The following is a 15,060-nucleotide window of genomic DNA, read 5'->3' as shown; positions in this document are numbered from 1 at the left end:
GTGACACGCACTCCTGCTGATTCAACTAAAATATAATAACCTATATTACTTTTTAATTTTAATTAAATCTTGACAAGCACATCGGCTTGTAAGGTTTAAAAAATAAATTTGTTCAAAAGTTGAAGTGTTTGAAAATGAAGAAAAATAAGTCGTATTAGTTTATCAAATTCAATTATAATTTTAGAGTAATCAAACGTAGTTTAACGGATCAAGTAAATAAATCAAAACAAAAGAAAGAAACCAGGGGAAAAAAGAAAGGCCTGAATTAGAATCTTCCTATATTCATCTTCATCCCTACTCTTATCACGCTTTGGTATTTAATTTTTGTTTTAATTAATGTATGTTTATTACTTTTTACATTCTTATTAGAGAGAATTTTTAATGCTTATCTAAACACATCATATTATATCAACAACAAAAAAATTTTTACTAAAAAGATGGATTTTTAACGAAAGAAATTAATTCTTAATTAAACTAGATGAACTTCGAACAAGAAGAATAAATTACGACCAAACCAAGATAAAAATTTTAACTGAGGAAGGTCAATTTCCTTACAAAAAAAAACAATAAATTTTTTAATTTCAAAAATATATTTTCCACTGATAATGACACAGTTGAATTTTTTAATCCCAAAAAATAATTTTCAACAAAATATTATAATTTTCAAAAAGACAAAATAGCTTGCGGCAAGCTTGCCTAAATCTTGCGATGCAAGAACCGGAAGCTTGCATTACAAAGTTTAGGTAAGCTTCCCGCAAATAAGACAATGTCCGTCATGCGGGAATATTACGAGGCAAGATTGAGGGACCATTCCCATCGGAATCTTCCTGCAAGCTTGCCTGCAATATTTAAGGAACACAAACAAACAACAGTTCTTACTTGAATTTGAATTAAAAAAGATAAATTTTTAACAAAAAATGGAATTAGTACATGTTCAGTAAAAAAAAATTAAGAAAAAAAAGCAAAAGAATTAATTTTCAAAGGGAAAGAAGAATTTTAAAACAAATAATTTTTGATTAAAAATCCAAAATTTCAACTAAAACAAAATTCCATTTTAAACAAAAAACAATGAATTTTTAATCAAGTTAAGTAATTTCCAAACAAATAGTTTTCTAACAAAAGACGAAATTTCAACCAAATTAATTTGCAGAAAAAAAGAATTGTCTATAAAATAGGTGAACTTTCAACCATGAATGCCATCGTAACATTTTCAAGCGAAAAAATGATTTTTTACCAAAAATATTAGTTTTCATACAAGAAGGAAAAGTTTCTACCCAAAAGACGAATTTTAAACTGAAATGAAAACACTTTTTGAATGAAAATTGCATTTTGTGCTCAAGGTTTCAGTGCAACAGATTAAATTTAAACACAAGAATAACGTAGGAAAAAATACTTTTTAACGAAAATGTTTATCCTCTTATTGTAAAAAAAATTTTAATAAGTGGATAAAAATCATCCTTCCATCGACAAAAAACTATTTCACTACATTAGTCGACAACATAACAATGAATTTAAATATTTAGTTAAATCAATTGTTCTCGTTATTTCCCTTAAATTCGAACTGAATTATTAATAGAAACAAATAAGAAAGTATAACTCTTTTTTATTGAATATAATCCTTTTTAGTTTAAAACTTCTAGTATTATATTTTTTTGATTGAGGTTTAATCTTTTTTTGTTAAAAATTTTTTTATTTGGTTTAAAATAAACTTTCTTGTTAGCAATTCATATATTTTGTTTAGAAATTCAACGGGTTTGCAAAAAAAATCACCTTGTCTGTTAAGGTCCTTCATTTTGACATACAAATTTTTTTAAAAAGTTGATATTTTTGTTCTTTTTGGACTTAAAAATCCTTTTTGGTTCAAAATTGATTTTTTGAACTGAAAATTTAACTGTTCCATTTTTTGTTAAAAATGTATCATTTTTAGTTGGAAATTCAACTATATAGTTGAAAAATCGTCTTGATTGATAGGAAATTATTCTTCTCGTTTTTAAACTTATCTATTTTTATTACAAATTCAGTTCTTGGGTTGTAAATTCCACTCCTTCGTTGAAAATTAATTTTGCTCTTGTTGAAAATTTTAATATTTTGTTATAACTTCATTTTTTCGGTGAATAATCATATTTTTACTGAAAATATAACTATTCCATTTTTAGCTGGAAACTTAACTTTTTTTGTTAAACACTTTCTTTTTTAGTTGAAAATTCAAATATGTGGTGGAATATTCATGTATTTTGTTGAATATTCGTCTTTTTATACGAATATTATTCTTTATGTTTGTAAATTCATTTATTTGGTAGAAAATGTAACTATTTTGGTGTTCATTCAGTTTGTTTTTATTAATTTTGTTTAACTGAACATTTAACTGTTCCTTCTTTGGTTAAAAACGTATCTTTTTAGTTGAAAATTAAATTCTTTCATTAAAAATTAAAGTATTTTGTTGAAAAATCAATTTTAACTATTCCATTTTTGATTGAATACTTATTTTTTAGATTAAAATTCATTTCTAAAGTTGAAAATTGCTTCGTGTTTGCTTCAAAATTCGTCGTTTTTAGAAGAAATTAATTTCATTGGTAGAAAATTCATCTTGCTCTTAGAATATTATTCTTGTTGTTTGTGCATTCACTTCTGTGTTTAGAAATTTAACTATTCTGTTGTAAATTCGATTGCTTTTTTTGTTGTTCCGAATTGATTTTTTAAATTGAAAATTGAACTCTTTCATTCATGGTCTAAAATTTATATTTGACGTTAAAAGTTAATTTTTTTATTGATAATTCAACTATTTTTTTGAGATTATGATTGTTTTTGGGCTGAACAAAAATTCAACTGAGAATTTAATTGTATAATTTTTTGTTAAAAATTTATCTTTTCTGGTTGAAAATTTATTTCTTTTTCATTGAAAATTCAACTATTTGATTCAAAATTCGTTTTTTTTGCTTGAAAATTGACCGTTTTCAGTTAAAAATTTATCTGTTTGGAAAATAAATTATTTTTCTTCTTTGAAAATTGATTAAAAATTCTTTTTCTTTTGTTGTTGATAATTGAACGATTTTGTTGAAAATTCAAGTGTTTGAAAAGGCTGAATTGTATATTAAAAAAAAGGCATTTTTAATAAAATGCATGAACTTTGAACAAAAAAAATTGATTTTGTACCAAGTCTAATTTTTTATACAAAAAATAATGTTTGATCAATGTTAAATTTTCGACAAAAAAGATTAATTTTCTTGTAGTTAAAAGAAATTAGTTTTTAAACAAAAAAAAATGTTTTCTACAAAAGAGTTAAATTTTCAGAAAACAAATTTTTTCAACTAAATTGATAATTCAGCAACAACAAAAAAACTAAATTTTTAACAAAGCAGTTTCATTTTCAACCTGAAAAGTTGGAAAAAATAGTTTAAATTCCTTGAAATTGCTTTAACTGACTGAAATTCTTTTTAAATTCCTTCAAATCCATTAAAATCTCATACTAAATTATTGAAATCAATGGAAAATTCCTTGGAATCTATTAAAATATCATAAGATATATCAACTCCTTTAAAATCTCATATTAAGTTACTGTAATCAATTGAAAATTCCTTGGAACCTTTTAAAATACTCTCAAATATTTCGAAACCTTCAAATTCTTTCGAAACATCTTGACATCTTTTTAAGATTTCTAAGGTACTTTGAAGTTTCTTTAATCAACCCTGCCATAATTGTTAAAATTCTTTGAAATTTCTTTAAAATATGAAAATAGATTGAAAATTCATTGACATCTTTTTAGAAATCCTCAAATATTTGAAATCCTTTAAAATCTTTTGAAATCTCTTGAATATTCCTTGAAAATTCAAAAATACCCTAAAATATTTCAAATCTTTTACAATCTCGTACGACATTATTGAAATCAATTCAAAATTCCTTGGAACGTTTTAAAATATTCTCAAATATTACAATACCTTCAAAATATTTTGACATACCTTAAGCTTTTTTTTAAAGATTTTCAAAGTATTTCTTTAAAATTCTTTGAAATTTCTTAAAATTATAAAAATAAGATGAAAATTCCTTGACATCTTTTAAAACATCTTTAAATATTGAAAATCCTCAAAAATCTGTTGAAATTTCTTTAAATTTTTTAAAGCTCTTAAAAAATCATTGAAATTAAAAAAATACCCTGAAATATTTCAAATCCTCCAAAATCTCATATTAAAATACTGTAATCAATTGAAAATTCCTTGCAACCTTTTAAAATACTCCCAAGTATTTCGAAACCTTCAAAATCTTTTGAAACACCTTGACACCTTTTCAAGATTTAAAGAGTACTTTGAAATTTTTTGCATAACTCTGGTAAAATTATTAAAATTCTTCGAAATTCCTTTAAATTATAAAAATAAATTGAAAATTCCTTGACATCTTTTGAAACAGCCTCAAATTTTTGTAGATTAGAGTTTTGAAAATGGAATCAATAAAAATTTAAAACTTTCGAAATTTTATTTTCAACTATGAAATATGAATAATTTTCAACTCTATGGGATTCAAGTCTTCAAAATTTGAATTGTATGCTCAGAAGATTATTTATGAAAAATTAGTAATTATAAATAAATTGAAAGAGACTTCCGTTTCCTGCATTAAAGTGTAAATTAGTGGGAATTGTTGATGCTGAGTTTTTCTGATATTGTGGTGAAATTTGAGGTGAGTGGATTGTGAAAGTGTGTAGAAGGGTGTGGGTGTAAGAGATTAATTGATGGATTGTGAGATTGAGAAGGGGAGTTAGGTATTTTGGAGGATTGAGACAGATTTGTGTGGAAGTTGAGGTTGGGTTGTTTGGAGATTTGTGCAGGGTGGCAGGACTGTATTGATCGGGTAGGGTTTGGTTAGCGGCGCCGAAAAGCCAGACAGGTACCAAACCGCGACGGTAGATAGAGGCAGAGAAGCATAGAAGGCGGGAGAGTTTGAATTTGATGCATGGCTAACGAAGCGAGTATCTCCGCGGAAGAAATATATTTAGAGCAGGAAGTCTTCAGTACGCCGAAAGAGGAGATCGAGGAAAGGAAGGCAAGGAGGAAATATAAGAAAACTATAGAAAAGGAGAGATTAAGAGAAGGAAGATATCGATGCGAGCGTGAAATATCAAAAACTGTTCAGATCGCCGCCGGAAAAGCAGAGTTTGGTAGGGAAGAGTGATAATAGTAAAGGGGCTGACGGAAGCGGAGATGAAAGTGAAGTTCCGATGAAAGAGGAAAGACTAAAGGAAATTCGCGAAGTGATGATAGAGGTAATGGGGACTTATCAAGAAAAGCAGGAGAAAAGGGGAGACGAATTAAAGAAGGAAATTAGGCGGGAAATGGCGGAACTTAAGAAAGAAATAAAGAAATGGGAAGAAATGAGGGAAAAGTTAGAAAATAGGATGCAGTCTCTGGAACAAGAACTAGAGAAGCAGAAAGAAGATAATAATAAAAAGGTAGAGGAGATGCAAGGTGGGATGAAGAAATTTGAAAGCTCGAACCGGGATTGTGGTGGGGCGGGAGTGGGATATGGATAGGCTGAGAAAAATAAAGAATAGAAAGGAAAGAGAGGGAAGAAAGAAAATTAAACATAGTGATAAAAGGTATAAGATTAGAGGGGAAGAGGCTGAAGAAAGGGGTGGGCGAAGTAGTAAAAAGGATTGATGCTAAGATAGAGATAGAGGAAATGCGAAATGTAGGAAGGGAAAAGCGAGGAGGGGAGATAACGGTACTGATGAATCTAAAGAAATGGGAACAAAAGAGGGAGTGATTACAAAGAAGAGGTTATTATATGGAAACCCGGAGAGAATAGAGGATGATTAGTCATTGGTAAAAAGGAAGATGCAGTATAAATTAAGGAAAATAGCGGAAGAGGAAAGAAAAAAGGGAAAAGAGAACAAGGGTTAAGTATGAGAGAATACAGATAGACGGAATATTGTGGGATTGGGATGAAGAACTAGGAGAGGACGAAAGGGCACATAGGAAAATAAGAAATAGAAAGAAGGGAAAAAAGATGAGAAACGAAAGTAGGGAGGAATGAAAGATTTGTCACGGGAATATAGCAGGATTGGAGAGAAAGGATAGGGAGTTAATGACAAATTTTACACAATGGGATGTAGTCAAATGATGGAGACGTGGTTAGATGAAAAGGGATGGGAAAGATTAAGGGGAAGGTTACCAAGAGGTTACAAATGGCAAGTGCAAAATGCAAAGAAGAAGAATAAAAAGGGCAGAACAATAGGAGGAATGGTGATGAGAGTAAGGAATGAATGTATAACAGAGAAAGATAAGAAGTACAGGAAAGAACAAAAAGAAGGATTAAGGCAATAGCAATATGAATAAAACGGGATCAAAAGTAAAAATTTTAGGAAACGGGGATTGGTCAAGGAAAGGAAAAGAATAGTTTAGAGAGAAGGTCAGAAATATAAAAATGGGACAGTGAACTGTAGGCGAGGAGATGGAAAAAATGATAGGAGAAATAAAAATAGGATTAGAGTGTACATTGTAAAATGATTTGATGAAACAAATCAATCCTTTCTTCGACCGTTGATATTTATTGATTTCAAATCCTAGATTTCAAATTATTTATGTCTTGCGGTCCAATCGTAAATCGAAAAAATAAATATGAGTCAAAAAAACATGTTCTTCGAAACTCAGATATTTATTGAATAGAAAAAACTCCTTTTGAAACTTCCTGACGTTTCGGTACACATGCTTACCTTTTTCAAAGGTTCTTAACCTAAATAATTATATTAAAGATTAGTAATTTTAGTCTGAACAAATATGATGGATAATTACGTAAATTTAAATACATTGTTACCTGAGTTGATGATAGTTTAAAATAGTCAAACAGATCAATTTTCATTAAAAAAAAGTAACATTTCAGTCAATTGTTTTAAAAAAATTAATTAAAATTTAATCATTTTTAGAAGTCTCAAAAAAAATTTTTCGAGACTTCAATCGATTTGAACTACCTTTTTTAAAATTGTACGAGAAAAGAAAATTGGCGTCGGTTAGGACGGACGAACAGAAATTGACAGTTTCAGAAATACATGAAGAATACGTAATGAAAGATGAGGTAATAGGCAAGTTTCCATTAAAAACCACTGATGTGGAAGCGCGTAATTGAGTTTAAATTTGAAATAAGAAATTTAAAAAATGTGTATATGTACACATCCATACATATGCATACATACATACACACATATAGCATACATACATATACACATATATACATATAGAGATGATTAATATTAAAAACATTATTTTATAATACTCTGATAAACTTTATTAATATTTAGAATTTCAGTCTGTAGATTAACTGAAATCTTACGATATTTGTTTATAAAAACAGACTCAATAATACGTCGTTGATAAGTATTTTTTTCTGTTGCTACTATTTTAATAAGTTTAAAATCAAAATCAAAGTAATGATTGAAATTCCAAGAATGTTGCGACAGACCTGTGTTACAATTCCCAACTTCACAATCTCTTTTGTGTTCAGCAATTCTACTTTTTAATCTCCTGCCAGTTTCACCTATATAAGCTTTATTACAACATTTACATTTAATTAAATATATAACACCAGATAAATGTTCAATGGAATCTACGTCCTTTCTTCTTGACAAATAATTATCTAATGTATTAGTGTTTTTAAAATAAACATTGATATTAAATTTTTTAAGTGAATTTCTTAATCTTTCTGATAGGCCCTGAATGTAAGGCAAAGTAACATTTAAATTAAATGTATTGTAAGTATCACTCCAATTTCTTTTTTTGTTAATTTTATTACTGTTATTATAAATCTCATGAATGCGTTCTTTAATGATGTCAGCTACAAACTCAAGAGGATAGTTATTCTGTACTAAAGTTGTTTTTAATAAATTTAAATTTTCTTTTCTAAATTGAATGTCAGATAATTTTACACATCTATCAACTAAACCCTTAATTAAACCAATTTTATGCCCAAATAAATTATGTGAATTATAGTTTAAGTTTAAGTTTTTGTTTTCTCGTACAATTTTAAAAAATGTAGTTCAAATCGATTGAAGTCTCGAAAAATATTTTTTGAGACTTCTAAAAATGAATAAATTTTAATTAATTTTTTTAAAACAATTGACTGAAATGTTACTTTTTTTGACTGAAAATTGATCTGTTTGACTATTTTAAACTATCATCAACTCAGGTAACAATGTATTTAAATCTACGTAATTATCCGTCACATTTGTTCAGACTAAAATTACTAATCTTTAATATAATTATTTAAGTTAAGAACCTTTTAAAAAGGTACGCATGTGTACCGAAACGTCAGGAAGTTTCAAAGGGAGTTTTTTCTATTCAATAAATATCTGAGTTTCGAAGAGCATGTTCTTTTGACTCATATTTATTTTTTCGATATACGATTGGACCGTAAGACATAAATAATTTGAAATCTACGATTTGAAATCAATTAGAGTGTACAAACAGGAATGAAGTTAGTAAAGGAGGAAATAGGACTGGGTGGGATAAGGACTGTAATGAGAAAAAAAAGGAGGTCAGAAAGGAATTAAGAAAGTGGAGAAAAGAAAAAATTAATCGGGAAGAATATAGGAAAGAAAAAGAAAGAGTATACTGAGTTATGTTGTCAAAAGAAATAGGAAGACAATAAAAGGTTTGAGGAAGAAGCGGAGAATGCTAGGACGGAAGAAGAGGAATGGAAGGTAGTAAATAGAGAAAGAAAAAAAGTATACCAAGATATTGACATGGTAGACTGGAATAAATATTTTTTGGATTTGCTAGGAGGAGTAGAGAGAAAAGTTATGAAGGGAGGAGAATATGGTAGAGAAATAGATGACGGGACTAGAGTAAACTATAAAGAATTAGAAAAAAGAGAGAGGGAAAGACAATTAATAGAAAGATGGGGGATGATTGAGGAATCAAAATACAATAAATGGTATAAGATTATAAGAAAAAGCAGGAGTACCAAAGTATTTAGAAAAAGGTTGGGGAGAGAGAAGGTGGACTAGGATAGCAAGATTTAGAGTGGAAAACGAGGTAAGGGAGGGGATGTACTAGGAAAAAGAAGAAAACAGAAAGTTTAGAATATGTGAATGGGAGGAGGAAACATGGGAGCATGCATGGGAAGGATGTAGGAGAGGAATGGAAGATGAAGGAAGCTCTCAAGAGAAGGTCGTTAAGATTCTAGGGGAGGAGGTATTAGGAGAGGAATGATTGAAGGAGTTGGGGGTGCTAGAGGAGCGAATGAGAGAGAATGAAAGAATGTAATGGTAAGGTAAAAGTTAAGTAGACTAAGATGCGGTTGCGTTTTCATGCGCTCTCTCTCTCTCTCGCTCGATTGCACTCTCGCTTTCGTCGCTCGCTCACTCGTTAGCTAATAAGTCCTAAATTGCGCTATCGCAGGAAATAGAGATAAGGAACTACAATAAGACGGTATGTAAATAGTTGTAAATAATTGTATATATAGCAAGGATAAGATTGTAAAAAAATATAGATATAAGCGGAAAGATTGTAAGGAATCGAAGTCATGTAAACCCTTAGGGGACACATTATGAATAAAGAAATAAATTGAAAGCGTTCAAAATTAAAAAAAATTTAATTCATGATTATTAATTTTTTATGAATAAACTTTGAAATTTACAATTAAAAATTTGAAGACTTGAATCCCATCGAGTTAAAAATCATTGTTATTGAATAGTTGAACATTTTTTTTAATTAAATTTCAAAGGCCTTGAATTTTTATTGATCCCATTTTCAAAACTCTAATCTACAAACATTTCAATATTTAACGTTTTGAATTTTTTTCATTTTCAAATTTAAATTTATTTTTAAAATTTACATAAATTTCAAAGAATTAAACAATTTCTAGAAGGCTTATTTAAGAAAATTTGAAAGTACTTCAAAAATCCTTTTAAAAAAGTTCAAGCTATGTCAAAATATTTTCAAGGAATTGCAATATTTGAGAGTATTTGAAAATGTTCCAAGGAATTTCGAATTGATTACGGTATTTTAACATGAGATTTTGAAAGATTTATTATATTTTAGGATATTTGAATAGATTCCAAGGAATTTTCAATTTATTTCAATAATGAATTCCAAAGAATTTAGTATAGGATTTTAAAGGATTTGAAAATATTTCAGGGTATTTAAAAAATTGCAAGGAATTTTCAAGAGCTTTAAAAAATTTCAAGAGATTTTAAAGGATTTTTGAATATTTGAGGATTTTTAACTATGTTGTACAAAATTCTTTTTGTTTTTCTTAAAAAATTATTTTTTTGTTTACTACAAGAAAATTTATCTTTTTTGCCAAAAATTTAACAATGATTAAACATTAATTTTTTTTATAGAAAATTATATTTTTAGTAAAATGGTCCCAAGACAGTTTTGCAGAATTTTCATTTTTTGAGTCGTTATTGTTATTTAAGTTTTTAGCATTTTTCTCGTAATTAATTTTTTTCTCTCAGTCAGTACAAACTATCGCCATAATTTTTTGCATGTTGCGTTAAATATATTTATTCTATAAAATAAAAATCATTTTACCTCTGTTGCATAAATATTGATGAAATTGGCAACAATTTTTATAAACAAATAAAATTCGTTCTAACTTCTCAACTGATTTCAATGATTTACTTCAGGGACTGAGAGCAATATGCGTGAAGAGCGTAAAATCCGCTCCTCGCCATCTCTTCTCCTGTTTATATTTTCTCCGCGTTACGAGCGAAGGTCCTCGATGCGAGCTTCGCCAGCTTCGCGAGAAACCACCGGGAAACTCGACATAGCCATTACGAGATTCTTCGTGAACGCGCGAACGCGGCGAAGCTCGGCGATCCGGACTGCAGGCAGAAATCATGTCGAATTCATCACTAGCGAGCGCCTACTCGTATCATAGATACGTTTTTCGGTATCTAAGCCGTTCCCCAGATCCATAGGCTAAATTATAACGAGGAGGAGAAGAGTTTCTTTGTTCGCAGCGTTCATATAGAAGAATCAGGTGCGAACCCAGAAAAATATTTCGTGGTAATGGTGACGGGTTTCTAAAAACCCTCCCTGGATCCGTCACTAAGCAGTATATACATTTCATTAGATGGCACTGCGTCACACGCTATATAGTTAAATACGTCACATCATTTCTGCGCTTTACTTGAACTTTACTTTTAAATTTTCATTTTACATATGATCCGTAATTAATCTGTTTATATATTTTATTGAAAAATTAGATACTTTTTTCAAAAATTCATCTATAGTTGAAAACTTTTTTTTCTTCTTAAATTATATTTTCAAGTGATTTATAAATTTAGCCAGTTCAAATTTCATCTCTTCGTTTCGAAATGTTATTACTTTTCATTTAAGACTGAACAGAAATATATTTTTTCATGAATAATTCTATGCTAAATGATCATGAAAAAGATTCACAATTACAAAACCAGACTTCAAAACTACCTCCCTTTACGGCTGATTGGAGATAAGAAATAATAACTCATAGTTTTTTGTTTCTTCAAAATTAAACTATTTAGTAAAAAATAAATTTTTTACTGGAAACTTAATTATGTCAGTTCAAAATACACCTATTTTATAAAAAAAAGTAACTATTTTCTTGAAAATATTTGGTTTAAAATTCAATTATTTGGCTTAATATTCGAATTTTTATTTGATATTGAACTATTTGGCTAAAAATTAATCTATTGTGTTAAAAATTAATTTGATGACATTTAATTTTTTTTAAAGTAAACATTTTTTTAATCCAGCCGATCATTCTTCTTTTTTGTCTAAAAATTTAGTATTTCTTGGAAAATTAACCTTCTTGTAGAACATATGTTAATATTTTTTAGGAAATTGTTTCTTTAGTACACAATTCACGTCTGGGGTTAAAAGAATACCTACTTTATAAAAATACTGGTTTTTGGGTTAAAAATTAATTTGCTTCTACGGAAAATGTTACAAAATTTTCCGTTTTTTCAAGAAACTGTTTTTTGGGGTTTAATATTTTTTTAAATAAATCATTAATGATCAATAGTTTGCAGAGAAAGAGATAGAGAGAGCGAGAGAGCGGTCCTTCATGAATAAATTTCTCCAATTTTAACACAATTTCAGTCAATTGAAAACTTTACATTTTTCCTATTAGGTGCCGCAATGGTTACATTTGCTACATGATATTACTTTTTTCAAACAAATTTAGTCATGCACTAACATTTGTTAATTTTAAGAATAAATTATAAAAACAAATGCATATTTTCGGCGTTCTCAAGCAAAAATAAATCGTTTTTTTTATCTGATCTTGCTCAAATTTTATTTAACAAATTTATTCATGCACTAACATTTGTTAATTTGACGAACAAATTAAATAAACAAAAGCATATTTTTGGCGTTTTCAAGAAGAAATAAATCATTTTTTCATCTGATCTTGGTCAAATTATATTCAACAAATTTAGTTATGCATTACCATTTGTTAATTTTAAGAACAAATTATATAAACATATTGACAGTAGAACAGTTTTCAATTTTAAGCGTTTAAAATGAAAGTTCAATACATCTCTCATTGAGAATTGTTTCATTTAAACGCTAGAGCAATTACACACACTATACAATAAAATAAATGTGTATGAATAGAACATTTAAGAGAATGGAGCTATTTTAATTCACTTGTGTAGTCGTAAATTAATTTTTAAAACTGAAACTTCAACTATTCCGTTTTTAATTAAAAATATATCTTTTTCAGTTACATTAAAAATAAAAATACTAGGTTGGAAATTCATTTTCCTGATTGAAAATTCTGGAGTTTACTTGACAGAAGTTGGGTTGGAAGATGAACTATGTTGCTGAAAACTCGGGTTTTTAGTTTTTTTTTTAAATAAGAAATAATTTTTTTCCTGGGAATTAAAGTATCGTTTGTTGATAAAAATGCAATTTTTGTAGAAAACAAATATAAGAGAACAATAATCAGTGAATTATTCTCTTAAAAATAATTCTTATAAATAATATTAATATTGATAAAACATGTAACTATTTGGTTGAAATCCCGTTTATTTAAGGTGGAAATGTGTTTTATAACTGAAAATTCAAGTATTTACGTTAAAATGTCATTATTGAAGGCAAAAGTTAGTTTCTTCATTGAAAATTTCAACTACTTTGGTTTAGAAATTAACTTTTTGGTAAAAAATTTAACTACATCCTTGAAAACACGTTTTATCGTTTGATAATGAATTTTCTCCAATGAAGAGTTAACTGCAGGTTTCTAGTTGCAAATTTATCTATTTCAGTTTAAAATTTAACTACATAATTGAATAAAAATTAATTTTTTCGGTTGAAAATTGAAACTGCTCTCTTCATGATTTGTGTGTTTGAGTCAAATAATATTGTTTCTAACAACATATTGAACTTTTTAAATTTGCGAATAAATATTCTTTACGAATTTAACTTTACAACTGTTTCATTTCTTGTAGGAAACTCATATTCTTGATTGAATATTTACCTCTTTGTCTAAAAATTCATGTATTTGGTGAAAAATGAGTCTTCTTAACTTCCTACGTATAAAATTAAAGTACTTCATTAAATGTTGTACTACTTGGTTAAAATTTCAGTTGATTGATTGAGGGGCTTAAATATTTTGTTAAAAACTCTTTTTTTAGGTTAAATATTGCTTTTTTAAGTCTCAATTTAACCATTCCATTTTTATTGAAAATTAAGCTATTGAAGTTTTTATTAAGAATTTATCCTACATATTTGGTTTGTAAATGCAACTGTAGGAAGGAATGTATAACTAAATTCTTAAAAATTCATATAATTAATATAAAACTTTACTATTTTGTTAAAAATTAGTATTTTGGATTGATTCATCTTTCTTGGTTGAAAATTCAAGAGTTTTCCAACAATATCGTTTGTTAGTCAACATTTTTCTTGTTTTGTTCAACTAGTTCAATTAGTTTTACGACAATTCAGCTGTAAATTGTTCATTTAACAATATCTGATTTATATTTGCTGCTTTTAAATAAACAGTGCAATATTGCTACATACTAAAAAATATATTATTTTTCATTAAAAACATTTATAAATTGAATAAAAATTGAAAGTAGTTTCTATAATCTGCATAATAACATTTCCATGTTTCAAATTATTTAATTCTAAGCCAAAGTACAAATCTTTCACTATCTACCGGGAAAATATACTTCAAGATTTTCACTCTAGCCATAACCGCTTTAACTAGGGCTTGGTGGAGTCAGAGGGAAGGAGGGACGTCAACCCATTGACGAATTTCCTTCTCCGCTAGGTTCAAGTGAGAAGAGCACATTTGTCGAAAGAAAATCGAAAACCCGACCCGATCCCGAGCCGATAGATCGACTTCCCGATCCAAAGTAGAGTCGAGCTAAAACCGACACACGATCCAAAACCAATACCGCAGGCTGGGATTGATTCGGAATCGTGTCGATGTCGGAAAAGACATTCTAACGCGTTCCGTTATAGTTGAATCGGTTAGTAAATACTCAATGCGTGCGTGCGATCTCGGGTTCGTTTCTTAGTACTTGTGGATTTTTCAGTGCATTATGCTTTAGACTCATAATTAACAAATTTTATTAACAATATGTATAAAACAATAACTGCGAATATCCTTGACATTTATATCACTTGATATTATTTTATTTTTTTCTGATAAATAACAAAACTTGTTTATATACATCCATATTGATGTGAGCTTATAGAGAGAATGGTTTGATACCACAAGTCCTAAAGTAGTAGTTTGAGCTTTTAAAGAGGGTCTAATTTATTTTAAATACAGACCCTACTTTGACGCTAAACGTGGAAAAACGGCTGATTTCGGCTTATTTAGAACCTACTTTACATATTCCAGCCCCTACGAAGGTAGGAGATACGGTTTCAAAGTAGGGCCTAAATTTCGACTCGGGTGAAGAGAAGAGAAAAGTAAATTTTCTTATATTTTGTTCGATTCGTGAAAACCAACTCCATTTTGTCCACAGAAAAAATCTTCTCTTCATTATGCTCAACACTTTTATATCAAATATAATAAATTTTTATGTAAGTCTGCCTGGGATTGCTTATTAAGACATTCCAAAATAAAGTGCAAATTGTA

The sequence above is a fragment of the Belonocnema kinseyi genome, chromosome 4 (genome assembly GCF_010883055.1).
Source record: "Belonocnema kinseyi isolate 2016_QV_RU_SX_M_011 chromosome 4, B_treatae_v1, whole genome shotgun sequence".
In the NCBI taxonomy this organism is placed as follows: Eukaryota; Metazoa; Arthropoda; class Insecta; order Hymenoptera; family Cynipidae; genus Belonocnema; species Belonocnema kinseyi.
Note: the sequence above shows the minus strand (reverse complement) of the source record.